Source organism: Asparagus officinalis, chromosome 5 (genome assembly GCF_001876935.1).
Source record: "Asparagus officinalis chromosome 5, Aspof.V1, whole genome shotgun sequence".
Taxonomy (NCBI): domain Eukaryota; kingdom Viridiplantae; phylum Streptophyta; class Magnoliopsida; order Asparagales; family Asparagaceae; genus Asparagus; species Asparagus officinalis.
Genome location: NC_033798.1, coordinates 125,028,551 through 125,034,658, shown reverse-complemented (window position 1 = coordinate 125,034,658; position 6,108 = coordinate 125,028,551).

Genomic DNA, 6,108 nt, shown 5'->3' with positions numbered 1-6,108 from the left:
AGGAAACCAAAATCTGCCGGTGATCTGGCGGTTGGCGTCTCGATTTCTGGCCTAAATGTGAGTTTAATTCATCCATTTGGAACTTGGGATCGTAATTTGGTTAGGGTCTGATTAGGGTGTACCCGATAATTACATTCTAGGTTTTTTTTTAGGGAAAAATGTGTCCAGGCCCCAAAAACATAAACTTCATGTGCTGCAGCCCCTTCTAGTTTCCCCCATGTGGTTCAGCCCCTTGAAGTTTGACGTTTTGTGTTGCAGCCCCTTTTTAACAATTATTACATGCCAACTAAGCTAAAATCCCCAAAATAATCTCTCTCTCTCTCTCTCTCTCTCTCTCTCTCTCTTTAAAAACAAGGGTTTTATCAAGCTCGTCGCTCTGGCCCTCGCCCTCCTCGCCGTCGCCACCTCCGCCCAGGCTCCCAATCCTCCCCCGAGTTTGTCGCCGCCTCCCCTCCTCTCCTCCGCCCGACCTCGTCGCGATAGCTCGCCGTCGCTCCCCATCTCGTCCTCGACTACGCCGGAGTTCGTCGCTGTGCCTGTCACTTTTGAACCCATAGTATGGTAGGCCGGAGGAGGATGACCAAGAGAAAAGAGTGCATGATGCTCAAGAAAAGTAAAAATGAAGGGGACAGAATAGAACTAACATTGTGCAGATTAGAACTAACACTGTAGACAGAATAGAACTAACATTATAGATAGAATAGAACTAACATTATAGACAGAATAGAACTGTAGACAGAATAGAACTAACATTGTAGACAGAATAGAACTAACATTGTGCAGATTAGAACTAACACTGTAGACAGAATAGAACTAACATTGTAGACAGAATAGAACTAATATTGTAGATAGAATAGAACTGTAGACAGAATAGAACTAACATTATAGACAGAATAGAACTAACATTGTAGACAGAATATAACTGTAGACAGAACAGAACTAACATTATAGACAGAATAGCATATTCTTGTACTTTAACTTGGAACTAGATGCAACTTATGACTCTGTCTAGTTTCTGGTATTGGTTTATGATTCAACAAATGAGCATGCTCATATTCTTTGCAGAAATTTACACCCTGTCATTAGATTGAAATAGAGCATTCTGGCTGTTTCGTCATTGGTTGACAATAACAGTATCAGTTTCTTAATGTGTTCCTCTGCTTGTTTAAGCTCTCGAGCTGGACTTCTGGATTACTATAGACATGTAGTTCGTTTGCATACAAGTTTTAGTGATTTAAAATTGACTACGTGGTTACAGTTTTCTATTTTGAAAATGGGAACGTATCGTAAATCATGCAGCATTTTGCTCCTTGGCAACATTTTGGCTGACTACTATTCTCATATATATATATATATATGTGTGTGTGTGTGTGTGTGTGTGTGTGTGTGTATATGTATATATATGTGTGTGTATATATATATATAGAACTAACACTGTGCAGATTAGAACTATCACGCTACAGAATAGAACTAATACTGTGCAGATTAGAACTAACACGCTACAGAATAGAACTAACACTGTACAGATTAGAACGAACACTCTACAGAATAGAACTAACACTGTGCAGATTAGAACTAACACGATACAGAATAGAACTAACACTGTGCAGATTGGAACTAACACTGTGCAGATTAGAACTAACACGCACTAATTTGGATTTTTACAGAAAAAAATAATTGATCTGGGGTTTTGTGGGGAAATAATTGATGGTAATTTATCTAACACATATACAACGTTCTCTTTTCACCCAATACTGAGCATAGTCGAAAACATGTTTGTTTACTTTATCCTTAATATATTAGTCTGCGCCTTTTTATTTCACAATAAAAAGATTTTTATTTCTCTTTTTGTGTTGTACAATTGCAGCAGTATGCTTTAGAATGTTGAGAGGGTTACTTCCACGTTGTTGGAGGTTTTTGCTCAAACTTATGTGGTATTGCTTCCTAATTTTTCTTACTGCATATTCAAAATACTAACCCAATTTGTTCATTATTAGATCATATCTATCTAATTCGTGGATGTGGTTTGGTACTGTTTACATCCCTTGATTTTCCTTTATTTGTAAAATGGTAGGTTCTGGTTTTATAGATTATGTAATTAAGCACGTATTAGGTTTTCCCTTATTACCTCCATACAAAGTATCTCAGGATCCTGCTAGAGATGTGAACTGGTACATGGATATTCAGTGTCCCTTCATTTAATATATAAATATGCATAAGGGTAGCATTGCACTATCCAGAAAAATTTGAGGATACGGACTGAAGTTTATAGACAGATAGACATGTATGCACTTTTGTTCATTTTTAACTCAAGAAGGAACTGATATCAAAGACCGAACTTACTTTTCTTTACAATCGAATATATAAATATGCATAAGGGGAGGCGGCGGCGAACTCGGGGGAGGCTTGGGAGCCTGGGCGGAGGTGGCGACGGTGAGGAGGGCGAGGGCCAGAGCGACGAGCTTGATAAAACCCTTGTTTTTAAAGAGAGAGAGAGGAGAGAGAGGGAGAGAGAGAGAGAGAGAGAGAGAGAGAGAGAGAGAGAGAGAACTGGGTTTGAAGGATTGAGGAGAGGGGGTAAGGTTATTTTGGGGATTTTAGCTTAATTGGCATGTAATAATTGTTAAAAAGTGGCTGCAGCACAAAACGTCACACTTCAAGGGGCTGAACCACATGGGGGAAACTAGAAGGGGCTGCAGCACATGAAGTTTATGTTTTTGGGGCCTGGACACATTTTTCCCTTTTTTTTAATTAGTCCCTTACGTCTTTCACATTTTGAATTTGCTTCCTCAATCATTGAAATTGCAAGGTCACCCAGTTCTTTAGATATTTTGAATTAGTCCCTCAATTCATAAACATTTCTACTAGGTCCTCCAAATATTAAGCTATTTCGATATTAGTCTCTCAAATCAACAATATAATTAGCAATTCGAGGGGTTAGTTTGAAGCAAATTTTGAGAATCTTGGGACCTAATGGAAGTTGAGATGATTAAAGGGACTAATTTGTCTCATATTGATACTTTTACTCTTGATTCGAGAAACCAATTTCAAAATAACTTAAGAATTGAAGGATGTAATAACAATTTCCATGATGTTGGGGACTTAGTCGGAATACCTTATGAATTGAGAGACATAATAGAAATTTTCATAATTTGAGGGACTAATCCAAAATATAGAAGATCTAAGGAACTAAAGTCGAAAAAAAAACCTATATTCAACAGCAATGTTTAAAAGTTGGGTTCCTTTAGATATCAGTCCCTCACATCTTCAATAATTCTGTAGTAGTGCCTCAAAATTTTGAAACTGCTCACAAGTCCGTCAATTCTTATGGGGTCATGCAAATTGGTCTTTCAGTGACCAAAACGCTCCTCGACTTATGCTTTCGTGAGCCCATGGGTATTGGGGGAACAAAAGCTGGGTGAGCTTTGGTCATTGAGGGGTCACTTTGCAAGCCCATATAGGATTCGAGGGACTTATGATCAATTTCCAAGACTTGAGAGACTAATATCAAATTATTAGAGATTTGAGGGATCAATTTGCAAGACTATATTAGCAATTTCAAAATTTTGAGGTGTCAATTTGCAAGACCACATAGGATTCAAGGGACTTTTGAGCAGTTTCCAATATTTCTAAGACTAATATGGAACTATTAAATATGTAGGGGGGAAACATCTAAAAAGCTTTTTACAGTTAATTTAGTTTACTTAAAGGGAAAATTGCTTCAAGCCCCCAAAACCCAAGAAAACGTGCTTCCCCCCTCCCCCTCCCCCTCCCAAGACTTTGTCAACGGGTGCTTTGCCCCTAAAAATAAAGATTTTATTCTCTGAGCCCCCAAAACACAAAACCCTAGAGATTAAAATATGTGAAGACCATAATACCCTTCTCTCTCTATTTTTATCATGATGCACTGAGATGATAATTGAAATGATTGATGGGGGTTATTTTATTATTTTTGTTTTTTATTATTTTTGTTGTTGATGAGGGAAACTAATTGTTTGTATTGGGAGATTGTTAAAGTTATGGGTTAATTGTTAAGGTTACGAGTTAATTGTTAAGGTTACGGGTCAATTGTTAAGGTTATGGACCACCTCTCTCTCTCTTTATCATAATGTTACTGTGATGATGTTGAAATGATTGAAGGGAATTGTTATTTTATTATTTTTGTTTTTTTATTTTCGTTGTTGATGAGGAAACTAATTGTTTTTATTTGTATTGAGAGATTGTTAAAGTTACGGGTTTAATTGTTAAGGTTACGGGTTGGTTGTGAAGGTTGCGGGTTTATAATTGTTAAGGTTACAGGTCGGTTATTAAGGTTACGGGTTTAATTGTTAAGGTTACGAGTTTAATTGTTAAGGTTATGGGTTTAATTGTTAGTGTTACGAGTTTGTTGTGTAAGTTAACTTCACAACCAAAGCGTAACATTCACAACCAACGCATATCCTTAACAACAAACCCATAACATTAACAACCAACCCGTAACATTCACAATTCTTAACAACGACTATTCTAAAAATATTGTGGTTGTGGGGGTTTGAACCCCCAACCTCTTGTTCAAACTCCCAAACTTTACCACTAGGCCAAGTAACCCAAAATATTCATTTCACTCAAAATATATATACATATATATCCCGACGTGTAACCTTCACAACCGACCCGTAACCTTAACAACAACCCCATAACCTTAACAATTAAACCCGTAACCTTAACAATTAAACACGTAACCTTCACAATCAACCCGTAACCTTAACAATCGACTCGTAACCTTAACAATTAAACTCATAACATTAACAATTAAACCTCTAACCTTAACAATTAAACTTGTAACCTTAACAACCGACCCGTAACCTTAACAACCGACCTGTAACCTTAACAACAAACTCGTAACACTAACAATTAAACATGTAACCTTAATAATTAAACCCGTAATCTTAACAATTAAACCCGTAATCTTAACAATTAAACTCGTAACCTTAACAACCGACCCGTAACCTTAACAATTAAATCTGTAACCTTAACAATTAAACATGTAACCTTCACAATCAACTCGTAACCTTAACAATTAAACCCGTAACCTTAACAATTTCCAAATACAAAAAAAAGTTAGTTTCCTCATCAACAACGAAAATAATAAAATAACAATCTCTTTCAATCATTTCAACATCATCACATTAACATCATGATATATATATATAGAGAGAAGGGATCCATAACCTTAACAATTGATCCGTAACTTTAACAATTAACTCGTAACCTTAACAATTAACCCGTAACTTTAACAATCTCCCAATACAAACAATTAGTTTCCCTCATCAATAACGAAAATAATAAAAAATAAAAATAAAAAAATAATCATCATCAATCATTTCAACTATCATCTCAGTACATCATGATAAAGAGAGAGAGAGAGAGAGAAGGATATTATGGTCTTCACATATTTTAATCTTTTGGGTTGTGTGTTTTGGGGGCTCAGAGAACAAAATCTTTATTTTTGGGGGCAAAACACTCGTTGACAAAGTCTTGGGGGAAAGCACGTTTTCTTGGGTTTTGGGGGCTGGAAGCATTTTTCCCTTACTTAAAAGTAGTTGTTGGAAATAACGTATTTAATGGATAATTAACTACACTAAACGAGCCCTTTGAATGTCTCTTATGCGTAGAAGTTTTAGAACAAGATTAGAGGATGTCCATTTACCTTTTTTTTAAGGGATGTCCATTTGCATTTTTTATTTCTTTTTACGTGCAACATTTTGCCTTAAATGTAAATGCAATCTCTTTATCAGAATCTTTGCCATTTAAACAAAAGCTTATTCTTCCATGAGCTTAGACTTTAGCCCAAGTGCATTATATATAGCCAATGTTGTAATAATTCTAAGAGTTTTTGAAGTGGAAAGAACATTGACATGTTTTATCTAAGCATGTGTTTTTGGTTTTAAAAAAAACTCTTACAAAAAACCAACTTTTCATTTAACAAGAAAAGTTATAGTAGAATGTCCATACGTGTAATCAACGTAAATTCTTATAATGATGGATGCACAGAATCATGTGAACGCAAAACAAAATCAACAAATATGAATTATTTATCAAAAAAAACCACAAATTCTCTTGGGAAGT